Genomic DNA, 13877 nt, shown 5'->3' on the forward strand with positions numbered 1-13877 from the left:
TCTGGCCACAATAGTTATGGAAAAGTTGTTTCAAGGGGACTAACACCTGGACTGTGGCATGCCGAGGGGGATCCATGGCAAAGCTCCCATGGAAAATTACACAGTTGATGCAGAGTCTGGTTTTATTCCATAAAGGGCATAAATCACCTAACATTCCTAAATCACAATGGATATGGATTGACACCTGACATATAACATATTGACACCTTGACATATGGATTGACACCTGTCCTCAGAGACCCTGATACACACTGACACAGAGCAGAATAGGGACTGTTCCCTACTACATAAGGTCACTTGGCAGATATGGATTGACACCTGTCCTCAGAGACCCTGATACACACTGACACAGAGCAGAATAGGGACTGTTCCCCCTACATAGGGTCACTTGGCAGATATGGATTGACACCTGTCCTCAGGGACCCTGATACACACTGACACAGAGCAGAATAGGGACTGTTCCTCCTACATAGGGTCACAATTTTTAGCCCAAGGCAGCTCATCTCATCAGGCCTTTTTAAGTCTAATGTATCGCCCACTGTCAGTCCCTTCGGGATCCATCCCTCATTCATCTTAATAATGGTGAGGTAATCTAGACTTTTTTGACCTAGGCGACTCTTCTCAGTGACAATACCTCCTGCTGCACTGAAGGTTCTTTCGGACAGGACACTTGAAGCGGGGCAGGCCAGAAGTTCTATCACAAATTGTAATAGCTCAGGCCACAGGTCAAGCCTTCACACGCAGTAGTCAAGGGGTTCATCGCTCCTCAGAGTGTCGATATCTGCAGTTAAGGCGAGGTAGTCTGCTACCTGTCGGTCGAGTTGTTTTCTGAGGGTGGATCCCGAAGGGCTGTGGCGATGCGTAGGACTTAAAAAGCTCCACATGTCCTCCTTCAACAACACGTCTTTAAAGCATCCTGTCCTTGCCGGCGTGGTCGTGGGAGGAGGAGGATTACTTTCACCTCTTCCCCTGTTAGATTCCCGTTGTGCTGTGACATCACCCTTATACGCTGTGTAAAGCATACTTTTTAATTTATTTTGCAAATGCTGCATCCTTTCCGACTTGTTGTAATTTGGTAACATTTCAGCCACTTTCTGCTTATACCGGGGGTCTAGTAGCGTGGACACCCAGTACAGGTCGCTCTCCTTCAGCCTTTTTATACGAGGGTCCCTCAACAGGCACGACAGCATGAAAGACCCCATTTGCACAAGGTTGGATGCCGAGCTACTCATTTCCCGTTCCTCCTCCTCAGTGATCTCAATGAAGGTATGTTCTTCCCTCCAGCCACGTACAACACCATGGGTACCAGATAGGTGACAACGAGCACCTAACCTAAGGATCCCTGATACACACTGACACAAAGCAGAATAGGGTCTTCCTCCTCCTCCTCAAAGCCACATTCCCCCTCTGACTCCTCTTCCTCACAATCCTCTTCCAGCGTTGCCCCAGGTCTAGCAAGCGATGCTGATAAGGCTGTTTCTGGTGGTGATGGTGACCACAACTCTTCCTCTTCCTCTTCACGCTCATCTACGGCCTGATCCAGCACTCTTCGCAGGGCACGCTCCAGGAAGAAAACACATGGTATGATGTCGCTGATGGTGCCTTCGGTGCGACTGACTAGGTTTGTCACCTCCTTAAAAGGACACATGAGCCTACAGGCATTGCGCATGAGCGTCCAGTAACGTGGCAAAAAAATTCCCAGCTCCCCAGAGGCTGTCCTAGCACCCAGGTCATACAAATATTCATTAACGGCTTTTTTTTGTTGGAGCAGGCGGTCGAACATTAGGAGTGTTGAATTCCAACATGTGGGCTGTCGCAAATCAAGCGCCTCACTGGCATGTTGTTTTGCCACTGGATATCTGCAAAGTGCGCCATGGCCATGTAGGAATGCCTGAAATGGCCACACACCTTCCTGGCCCACTTCAGGATGTCCTGTAAGCCTGTGTACTTATGCACAAAGCGTTGTACGATAAAATCCGCCCCCTGATTCCCCACTTTGCTGCCAGGTTTGCAGAGGCTTATACACCTGGAAGGAATATATACGTGGATGAATCCCTGATGAAGTATAAGGGAAGGCTGGGATTCAAGCAGTATGTTCCTTCCAAGCGCTCTAGGTATGGTGTAAAGATGTATAAGCTCTGTGATAGCGAGACTGGGTATACTCAGGCCTTCCGGGTGTACGAGGGAAAGGATAGCCACCTTGACCCTCCAGGTTGCCCAGAACATATGGGAACCAGTGGCAAGATTGTCTGGGACCTGATATTCCCCCTGATGAACAAAGGGTACCACTTGTATACTGACAATTTTTATACAAGTGTCCCTTTGTTCAAGCTACTGTACTGTTTTGATACAGTTGCTTGCGGCACAATTAAAAAGAACAGCACAGGTTTCCCAGGACAACTTGCACGCACCCGGCTACGAAGGGGGGAGACCTCAGCTCTGCGCCAAGAGGAGCTGTTGGCAGTTAAGTACAGAGACAAGAAGGACGTCCTGTAAGCCTATGTACTTATGCACAAAGCGTTGTACGATCAGATTACACACATGTGCCATGCACGGCACATGTGTCAACTTGCCCAACTTCAATGCCGCCAACAAATTTGTTCCATTTTCACAAACCACTTTGCCGATATCCAGTTCCTGCGGAGTCAGCCACTTTTCCACCTGTGCAGTCAGGGCGGACAGGAGTGCTTGGAGTGCTCAAACCCAAGACGGCGTGACACTGCCATATCCGGGATGTGGAATAGTACCTGGGGAGCTGGGGGGGGTGCCGTTGATGTGGAACAAGACGCAGCAGCAGAAGAGGACTCAGCCGAGGAGGTTATGGAAGAGGATGGAGTAGGAGGAGTAGAGGAGGTGGCAGCAGGCCTGCCTGCAAGTCGTGGCGGTGTCACCAAGTCCTCTGCAGTGCCACGCATTCCATACTTGGCAGCCATCAGCAGGTTTACCCAATGCGCAGTGTAGGTGATATACCAGCCCTGACCATGCTTTGCAGACCAGGTATCAGTGGTCAGATGGACCCTTGCCCCAACACTGTGTGCCAGACATGCCATTACTTCCTTTTACACAATCGAGTACAGGTTGGGGATTGCCTTTTGTGAAAAGAAATTTCGTCCGGGTACCTTCCACTGCGGTGTCCCAATAGCCACAAATTTTTTGAATGCCTCAGACTCCACCAGCTTGTATGGTAAAAGCTGGCGGGCTAATAGTTCAGACAAGCCAGCTGTCAGACGCTGGGCAAGGGGGTGACTTTCTGACATTGGCTTCTTATGCTCAAACATGCCCTTGACAGACACCTGACTGTGGGCAGATGAGCGGGAACTGCTCAAGGCGAGAGACGGAGTGGCGGATGGTGGAGAGTGAGCAAGGAGGACAGCAGTGGTTGACGTGGCTGAAGATGCTGGACCAGGAGGAGGATAGCAGCTTTGAGTTTGTGTGCTGCTTGTACTCATGTGTTGATCCCATAAGCGTTTGTGATGTGCGATCATGTGCCTACGCAAAGCAGTTGTACCTAGGTGGGTGTTGGACTTCCCACGACTCAGTTTCTTTTGGCACAGGATGCAAATGGCATTGCTGTTGTCAGAGGTAGACACACCAAAAAAATGCCACACTGCTGAGCTCTGCAATGACGGCATTCTTGTGGTGGACACAGCATGCGTTGATTGGCGTGCTGTCGGGCTGACCCCGGGTGCCGATGCATGCTGTCTGACTGTGCCACTAGCTCCTTGAGACGACCTCCCCCTGCTTCCAACTCGTCTCCTCCTCCTCTCTGTCTCCCCATCTGAACTTTCGCCCTGTTCTTTTTCTTGCCGAGCGGGCACCCACGTGACATCCATGGAAGCATCGTCATCATCAACCGCTTCACTTGTATCTGACAACTCAGCAAAGGAAGCAGCAGCGGGTACAACATCATCATCATCACACCATACGTCCATGTGTGTAATGCTGCCAGACTGAGACATATCCCTGTTATCTACATCATCTGGCAATAATGGTTGCGCATCACTAATTTCTTCAAACGGATATGTAAATAACTCCTTTGACAGATAAAGTGAAGCAGCTGTGGTGCTAGTGTTGGTGGTGGCGGCAGGCGGTTGAGTGGTATCTTGAGAGGTGCCCGAAGCTAAGCTGGAGGAGGATGGTGCGTCAAGGTTCCGAGTGGAAGCTGTAGAAGATTGGGTGTCCTGTGTTAGCCAGTCAACTATGTCCTCAGAACTTTTCAAGTTCAGGGTACGTGGCATCTGAAAATTGGGCATTATTCTAGCGCAAAAGGGAATCACAGCACCACGACCATGACGGCCCCTGCGGGGTGGCCTGCCTCTGCCTGTCATTTTTTTTTGGATTAGTGGTACTATGCGTGCAAGCTACTGTGAGACCAGATATGAGTGGCAATGTGCACTGGCAGAGGTTGGCAGAGTACACGCTGTAGGACTGACACACCCGCTTAAAGACAAGTGTCAGGGTACCTGTGGTCTCTACCTCCGAAAGAGGTAGAGACTTAGCTGTTCCTCCATCCAGACGGTCTGATGGCTCCCTTCCCCGCGGTCTATCCGGTCATGCTAGGCCGGCCGCGAGGGAGTGACTGCCTTTTACAGCATCTAGGCAGGAAGTAGTCATCAGGACACTCCCCTGGAACGACCTGTCAGTCAATTGCTGCAGGACCAATCAAGACGCCTCGGAGGCGTGGTTACTGCTCTGAACAGGGTATTTAACAGAGCTTCTTTCATTAGCTCATTGCCCTGTCATGGTTCTAGCTTGTTCTAGTCACTCAGTGCTTGTGTATTCTATTATCCCTTTTGGTTTTGACCCGGCTTGTTTACCTTACTCTGCTTATCTCTGTTACCCTTGATTCGGCTTGTCTCTCGCTTACCTGTCTTCTGTTACCCTCGACCTCGGCTTGTCTTTGACCATTCTATTCTGTACTACTTACGTTAGTCCGGCCATTCTAAGGTCCGGTATACGTATCTGGCTACTGTTTGTACTCTGCGTGTTGGATCCCTGTCCCGATCCTGACATTACGACAGGGCCAATGGATCCTGCGAGTACAAACAGTCAGCTTGCCTCTCCTGATCCTAGGTTTGAAGCCATGGATCACAGAATGGATCAGATGGCGCTTGCGCTACAGGCTCTATTATCTCGTGCCAATAACCCACCAGAGGAGATACATAATACCCCTGTTTCTCCTGTCGGATCAGGTCTAGAGGTAGCCACAGTGGGTGCTTCTTCTCGCATTACCCCCCCAGTACGCTATGGTGGGGCTCCTGAGAAGTGTCGTGGTTTCTTAAACCAAATTAGTATCCATTTTGAATTGCAACCTCGCTCTTACCCTACAGATAGGGCAAAGGTAGGATTTATTATCACCCTACTTATTGAGAAAGCTCTGAGATGGGCCAACCCATTATGGGAGAACGATAACCCATTAGTTTATAACTATAACGCCTTTGTAGTTGCTTTTAGAAGAACATTTGACCCTCCAGGTAGAAAGGTTAATGCGGCCAGATTACTGTTGCGTCTGAAACAGGAGAACCAAACACTGGTGGATTATGCACTAGAGTTCAGGTCTCTGGCGTCAGAGGTCAAGTGGAATGAGCAGGCGTATATGGATGTATTTTTGAATGGCTTATCTGAAGTAATCCTTGATGAGGTTGCTACCAGAGAACTCCCTGAGAATTTAGAGGATTTAATTTCGTTCATCTCTCGTATAGATGAACGTTTAAGAGAGAGACAGAACACTCGAGAGAAGAACCGGAGACCTTCTTTTAGGTTAGCCCCCACTTTTCCAAGTCCTTTGCTTCCTGAACCTATGCAGATAGGGTATACCCGCCTCTCTGAGGAGGAAAGACAGTACAGGAGAAGAGAGGGTTTGTGTATGTATTGTGGAGCTAAGGGTCATTTACTCTCAAACTGTTCTAACCGCCCGGGAAACGCTCGCACCTAAGTCTCTCTAGAGGACAGGCCTTGGGTGTTTCTATTTTGTCCTCTACTCCTAATTATAAAGATCACAGGCTTCTGCTACCAGTTTCCTTAACTTGCGGGAGGGAAGTAGTAAGGGCTATGGCTTTGATAGATTCCGGTGCTGCTGAGAATTTTATCGACCAAGCCTTTGCCAGTAAAAACAATTTCCCATCCCAGCTAAGGGAGACACCCTTGGCCGTTGAGGCCATAGATGGTAGACCACTACTAGACCCTGTTATCTTTCGTGAAACCATACCCATTGAGTTAAATGTTGGCATCCTACACGTGGAGAATTTATCTCTTCTGCTCATTTCGTCTCCTTCCGTTCCCATAGTTCTGGGGTACCCATGGTTGAAAGAACATAACCCTATTATTGATTGGGAGTTAGGGGAGATACTCTCGTGGGGCCAGGGCTGCCAGGATCGGTGTTTGTGCAAGGTTTCTCCATTAGCTAATATTAACATACAGGAGAATCCTACTCAGTCCACAGAAAGACAAATACCAGACCTTTACCTAGACTTAAGGGCAGTGTTTGACAAGAAGAATGCCGATTCTTTGCCGCCACACAGGTCATTTGACTGTAAAATTAAGCTTCTACCCGGGACTATGCCTCCGAGGGGCCATGTATATCCTTTGTCTGTTCAGGAGAACTCGGTTCTAGAGGAGTATATTCAGGAGAATTTAGAAAAGGGATTCATCAGGAGGTCTTCTTCTCCGGCCGGGGCGGGGTTCTTTTTCATTAAAAAGAAAGATGGCACGCTGAGACCTTGTATCGATTACCGAGGCTTAAATAAAATAACTGTCAGAAATGCCTATCCCATCCCACTGATTACCGAGTTATTTGATCGTCTTAAGGGCTCCAAAATCTTCACCAAGTTAGATCTCAGAGGGGCTTACAATTTGGTGAGAATCCAGCAAGGTCACGAGTGGATGACGGCATTCAATACCCGGTATGGCCATTACGAGTACACTGTTATGCCATTTGGACTATGCAATGCTCCTGCAGTATTTCAAGAGTTGATTAATGAGGTACTTAGGGAGTTTCAGCATGACTGTGTTATTGTTTACCTGGACGACATACTAATACACTCTAAGGAGATTGAGACTCACCATAGACAGGTCAGAAAGGTGTTACACAAACTTCTGCAACATGGTCTATACTGCAAATTGGAGAAGTGCAGTTTTGATCAGTCTCAGGTAGACTTTCTTGGGTATGTGATTTCTGGGGAAGGTTTTAAAATGGATCCTGGTAAACTCCAATCTATTTTAGACTGGCCTTTGCCCAAAGGACTCAAGGCTATCCAAAGGTTTATTGGTTTTTCCAACTACTATAGGCGCTTCATTAAGGGTTACTCCTCTATCATTGCGCCTATTACCAATATGACGAAACAAGGGGCTGATACTAAGTTCTGGTCTGAGGAAGCTCTTGGTGCTTTTAAGACTCTCAAGGAACTTTTTGCCTCAGCTCCCATTCTAGTTCATCCTGATACGACTCTGCCTTTCCTGCTCGAGGTCGATGCTTCTGAGACAGGAGTTGGGGCTGTTCTGTCTCAAAGGTTAGGGTGGATAAACCGTTACACCCTTGTGGTTTCTTCTCTAAAAAAATTTCTGGGCCTGAGAGCAGATATGACATCGGGGAGAGGGAACTGTTAGCGGTCATTAAGGCTTTAAAGGAGTGGAGACATTTACTGGAAGGGACACTACACCCTGTTACTATCCTAACGGATCATAAGAACTTGTCTTATATTGGGGAGGCTAAGCGCTTGTCCGCCAGGCAGGCTCGCTGGGCTTTGTTCCTCACTCACTTTAATTATGTACTTACGTATAGACCTGGTTCTAAGAACTCTAAAGCCGATGCTTTGTCTCGTCAATATGAACCATCCACTATAACTGAACCACTTCTGTCCTCCATAGTTCCTAAGGGGAATATCGTCGCGAACACGAATCTCAGGATTCACTCTCCATTGCTTTCTGAGATCATGAAGTCTCAGCATTTGGCACCCAAACAGACTCCTGGGGATCGACTCTTCATTCCTGCCGCTCTCCAACTGGAGGTGCTACGCTGTCTCCATAACAGCAAGGTGGCTGGGCATCCTGGTATCCGCAAGACTTATGTGCTGGTCTCTAAAGATTTTTGGTGGCCTGACTTACGCAAGGATATTAAAGAATTCATCGGGGCATGTGAAGTTTGTACCAAGACCAAGCTACCCCATTCGCTTCCATGCGGATTTCTGCACCCTTTAGAGGTTCCTGAAAAGCCTTGGTCCTGCCTGGCAATGGACTTCATTGTTGATTTGCCTATCTCTAAAAAGCAGACTGTCATCCTCACTGTGGTAGACAGATTTACTAAAATGGCTCACTTCATTCCCTTACCTAAACTCCCATCTTCGCCCGAATTAGCGGAGATATTCGCCAGGGAGATTTTCCGGTTTCATCGGATACCTTCCCAAATTGTCTCTGACAGAGGCTCCCAATTTGTTTCCCGTTTTTGGAGATCATTCTGCTCCCAACTAGGCATCAAATTGAATTTCTCCTCTGCCTATCATCCTCAGTCCAATGGAGCTGCTGAACGCACTAACCAAAAAGTTGAACAATATTTACGTTGTTTCGTTTCAGAACACCAGGACGATTGGGTCGGTTTGATTCCTTGGGCGGAGTTTGCACACAACAATCTCGTTTGCGATTCTACTCATTCAAGCCCCTTCTTCATGAATTATGGTTTTCATCCGTCTATTCTTCCTTCGGATTCTCCTTCCCAGGGGGTGCCGTCGGTTGATGTTCATGTTGCCAATTTGAGGAAGTTGTGGGATCAAACTCGACAAATCCTTGTGCACAACTCTATGTTGGTTAAGAAACACGCTGATAAACGTAGAAGGGCGGCTCCGGTCTTTGTTCCAGGTGATAGGGTATGGCTGAGCACGAGGAACATCCGTTTAAAAGTGCCATCCATGAAGTTTGCTCCTCGTTATATTGGACCATACAGGGTGTTGACCCGTATCAATCCAGTTGCGTTGTCACGACACTCCTTAGTCGACATGCCCTCGTGCAGTACTCGCACTCACCACTCTTTCTGTTTGGCACTGTTCTCATTTCCTTTCGTTAGGCACTACACCTGGCCCTTGTTTAGCACCTATATATTCTGGTTTCTCCCCTCACTCCCGGTCAGATCATTATCCTCTATCCTTGACCCTGTACCTGCTGTTTCCTGGCTCCCGTGATTCTGGCTCCTGTCTCCTGTGTCTTGTTTCCTGAGTATCCTGAGTATCCTGAGTATCTTGTGTTTCCTGATCCGGTGTTCCGATGTCCTTATGGTCCTGTGTCCTGTGCCTCCTGTTCCAGTGTTCGCCTGCAGTGTTCCTGTCTAGACTCCTTCTCCAGTGATTCTGACCTTGCTGCATTATTTCTGTGTGACCTGCTTAGGACTTTGCCCCTTGATGTTCATTTTGTACTTGGGGGCTGCACTAACCTGACTAAGCCTTTACCTTTGCCTAGGACTATCGTGGACTCTGCCTGCTCTATTGTATATATTGGGTTATTGTATATATTTATATATTTGTGGCATTGTCATATTTTGTTTTGTATATATTATATATATCTATATCCTTTTGGTTTGCCTTAATACATTTTCTTTATTACTCCATTTATCGTGTCCTAGAATTATTTCTCTGCTAAGTTGGTTCCCACACTTAAAGGGACAGTGCTGTTGCAGGGCAGCACCCCTTCATGTCATGACAGAATGATCTGACCACTTGGAACCGGCAGAGTATAATGTCTAGGATCACAATGAAGAACCTTGTTGGTATTCACGCTGATTCACAGCAAGAGTGTGCTCTCATTGAGACTTGTTGTAATCAGTTAGGAAAAATTCAGCGGCAGATTGGAAAGGCCTCTAATTTATGCTTATCTATTATAGATGTCTCCTGTCAAATCCAGAAATCAGTATTATGTGGATTTATCTATGAACTTCAAACTTTTCACAAAAACATATGTGATTCATTGCTTTTTCAGTTACCTAATTGCGATATATGGTTGAGAGAGCCTCCTGTGATAAGTAGGGTGTATACACTTATCCGTATGTCTCTTAAAGAGATATCACATAAAAAATCTTTATCATATTTGCAGAGACAAGTGAGAGTAATGCACAATAATCTTGTTGCCTTGTTACCTGAAGTGCAATTTATTATTGATCTTGTACAAGAAAGAATGACTGTCTTTATGCCTGATAATAATGATGGTATTCCCTTTTCTGATGTACATAACATAACAAATCCTCCTGACTCTGACTTGGGAAAATGGCTTGTTGGTCCTCCCGACTGCAAAACCGAAGTCCCTCTGGAAATTAAAGCTGAATGCCTTCCTGCCCAAACAAAAGACGAAGATGTTGAGGGGTTATACAGCACTGGCGATCCCCTCATGGACCAAGTCTTTGATGAACTGGGTGCTCGTTGCATAGCAGCTTTAGAGGACGAGCAGTCTGAATGGGAAGGTAGTACCAGTACGCAGTTTCCTAATGTTGTCTCAGTACCAGAGACACATAGTACCCATATATTACCGTCTCTTTTCTGCAAGATCCACTCGCCTATTCCCAAGGTGAAGCTACCGGCTACCAAGATGAACGATCTCAACACCGTTCAAGAGGGTACATGTCTGGTCAGAGAAAGTCTCAAGCAAACTCTGCCCAACCACGAAGCAGAAACAGACTCCCCTGAGTCTGCAACTAGAGATACGAATTCCTACCTCACCGTGCCAATTGAGGAGACCACCAGTGACCTTAACCAGGTAACGGGATCTGATCTGAAGGCCTTTCCCACAAAGGACAATGCATCCGAACTAGAAGAGTCACCTATAAAATGTGCTCCGGGTGATGCAAGTGACGACAAGGTTGGACCATTGAAATTGGGGACCAATCTCGTTGAAGGTGAATCTCCTGTCAAAAAGTCACCACGTAGGAGACGTGGTAAACGACCTACTTCTTTCAAGACACTGGCTGAGAAGGCTGAAGAACCAAAGGTGAAAACTTCAGAACAACCAGTGGAAGAAGAGGCTATTGTGCCAAAGGCAGCTCATGACTTTGATGTGGGGAGGCTTGATGATTCCAATTTTAACCCTTCTACCTCTGGGGGTTTGAAGATTGGCACCCCTCTCACAACCGCAACTGTGGAAAATGAGTTGTCGCCAAGTAAAAAAGACAGTTATCTTCAAATAGAAGACAAAGACTCAGACTGGGTGCAACGTGACAAACCCGTGATGGATCAAGCCCAAGAGAAGAATCTAAATGAGACCAGGCTTGTTCTAAACCCACAGCCTGAAGAAGACTCTACAGTTCTTCAAGTTACTTGCTCTGGTAGAACAATTTCTCTGCTGCAAGAGGAAACCCCAACTACCAAGCTTGTACCTGAACCAAGCGCCGAAGATTATTCTAATCAGCCGCTTAACCAAACGCCAAAGGAAAGGAGTGTAACCGAACAAGGAGGTACCTGTTCCCATGATGAAGGAAGCTCCTTCTATGACATTTCAGTTACCATGATGTCTATCACTCCACCTAAACTCCAGCAAGTATTAAATGAAGACTTGCCTTCAGTTGAAAGTCTATCTACGACAAATAAAGAACTACCTCGAGCTGAGTTCACAAGGGAAGAAGAAAATGATTTCATTAACCAGGTATCTCTAGCCGCTACAGAAAAATGTCAATTTGAGAGAGAGTCGTCTCTGCTTCGGTTAGCCCCGTGCTCGGAGAAATTTGGGGAACCCTTCCTTGATGCATATCTGCGGTCTGTGGAGGAAGGCTCGCAGAATGTTCTTGATCCTGTACCTATTAATTTAGGGGATTCTCCTTGTTTGGTTCCAGTGGTACCTACCCAAGATTACGCAGAGACTGTTCTCCCTTCGACTGAAGTTGCATCGCAGTCTTTGTTCCGAGGATCCCACAAGCCAGAAACCAAGTCAGACCCAGGACTTCTGAGTGATGAACCTGTTACTAGCAATAGTCCCAGATCTAGTGGGTTAACACATTTGTCGGTCACTGGTATGGAGTGTTTCTTATCTTATGTGCCTTTACCTTCTGTTTCTGTGTCTGCCCTTCTATTGCTAAATGTTACTCTACAGTCCTTGCTTTTGTATGTTTCTATTCTGCCTCGTTGGTTTCTCCCATGGGATTGTCCACCTCTCATTCCTCCTAAGCCTCCTCCTTGTTTTCCTCTACTGGTTGGGTGGCCCTGATTTTCTTCTGTCACCCGTGGGGGATCTTTGGGTTTTGGAGCGCCGGGAGTAGCTCCTTAAGGGGGGGGTACTGTCACGACACTCCTTAGTCGACATGCCCTCGTGCAGTACTCGCACTCACCACTCTTTCTGTTTGGCACTGTTCTCATTTCCTTTCGTTAGGCACTACACCTGGCCCTTGTTTAGCACCTATATATTCTGGTTTCTCCCCTCACTCCCGGTCAGATCATTATCCTCTATCCTTGACCCTGTACCTGCTGTTTCCTGGCTCCCGTGATTCTGGCTCCTGTCTCCTGTGTCTTGTTTCCTGAGTATCCTGAGTATCCTGAGTATCTTGTGTTTCCTGATCCGGTGTTCCGATGTCCTTATGGTCCTGTGTCCTGTGCCTCCTGTTCCAGTGTTCGCCTGCAGTGTTCCTGTCTAGACTCCTTCTCCAGTGATTCTGACCTTGCTGCATTATTTCTGTGTGACCTGCTTAGGACTTTGCCCCTTGATGTTCATTTTGTACTTGGTGGCTGCACTAACCTGACTAAGCCTTTACCTTTTGCCTAGGACTATCGTGGACTCTGCCTGCTCTATTGTATATATTGGGTTATTGTATATATTTATATATTTGTGGCATTGTCATATTTTGTTTTGTATATATTATATATATCTATATCCTTTTGGTTTGCCTTAATACATTTTCTTTATTACTCCATTTATCGTGTCCTAGAATTATTTCTCTGCTAAGTCGGTTCCCACACTTAAAGGGACAGTGCTGTTGCAGGGCAGCACCCCTTCATGTCATGACATGCGTATCGTTTAGCTCTTCCTAATACCTTACGCATTCCGAACTCGTTTCACGTTTCATTGCTGAAACCATTCATATGTAACAGATTTTCCCCCACAATAGCCCCTCCTCGCTCCGTTCAGGTGGAGGGTCAGGAGGAGTATGAAGTTAACTCTATTATTGATTCTCGAATCTCCCGGGGGAGAGTACAATATCTGGTTGATTGGAAGGGATATGGTCCTGAGGAGAGGAGTTGGGTACCTCAGGAGGATGTTCATGCTCCCCGTCTCCGCAGGGCGTATCACTCTCGCTTCCCATCTCGTCCCGGTTCATTCCGCCCGGTGGGCGTATCTGAGAGGGGGGGTACTGTCAGGGTACCTGTGGTCTCTACCTCCGAAAGAGGTAGAGACTTAGCTGTTCCTCCATCCAGACGGTCTGATGGCTCCCTTCCCCGCGGTCTATCCGGTCATGCTAGGCCGGCCGCGAGGGAGTGACTGCCTTTTACAGCATCTAGGCAGGAAGTAGTCATCAGGACACTCCCCTGGAACGACCTGTCAGTCAATTGCTGCAGGACCAATCAAGACGCCTCGGAGGCGTGGTTACTGCTCTGAACAGGGTATTTAACAGAGCTTCTTTCATTAGCTCATTGCCCTGTCGTGGTTCTAGCTTGTTCTAGTCACTCAGTGCTTGTGTATTCTATTATCCCTTTTGGTTTTGACCCGGCTTGTTTACCTTACTCTGCTTATCTCTGTTACCCTTGATTCGGCTTGTCTCTCGCTTACCTGTCTTCTGTTACCCTCGACCTCGGCTTGTCTTTGACCATTCTATTCTGTACTACTTACGTTAGTCCGGCCATTCTAAGGTCCGGTATACGTATCTGGCTACTGTTTGTACTCTGCGTGTTGGATCCCTGTCCCGATCCTGACAACAAGTA

Source organism: Pelobates fuscus, chromosome 1 (assembly GCF_036172605.1).
Source record: "Pelobates fuscus isolate aPelFus1 chromosome 1, aPelFus1.pri, whole genome shotgun sequence".
NCBI lineage: Eukaryota > Metazoa > Chordata > Amphibia > Anura > Pelobatidae > Pelobates > Pelobates fuscus.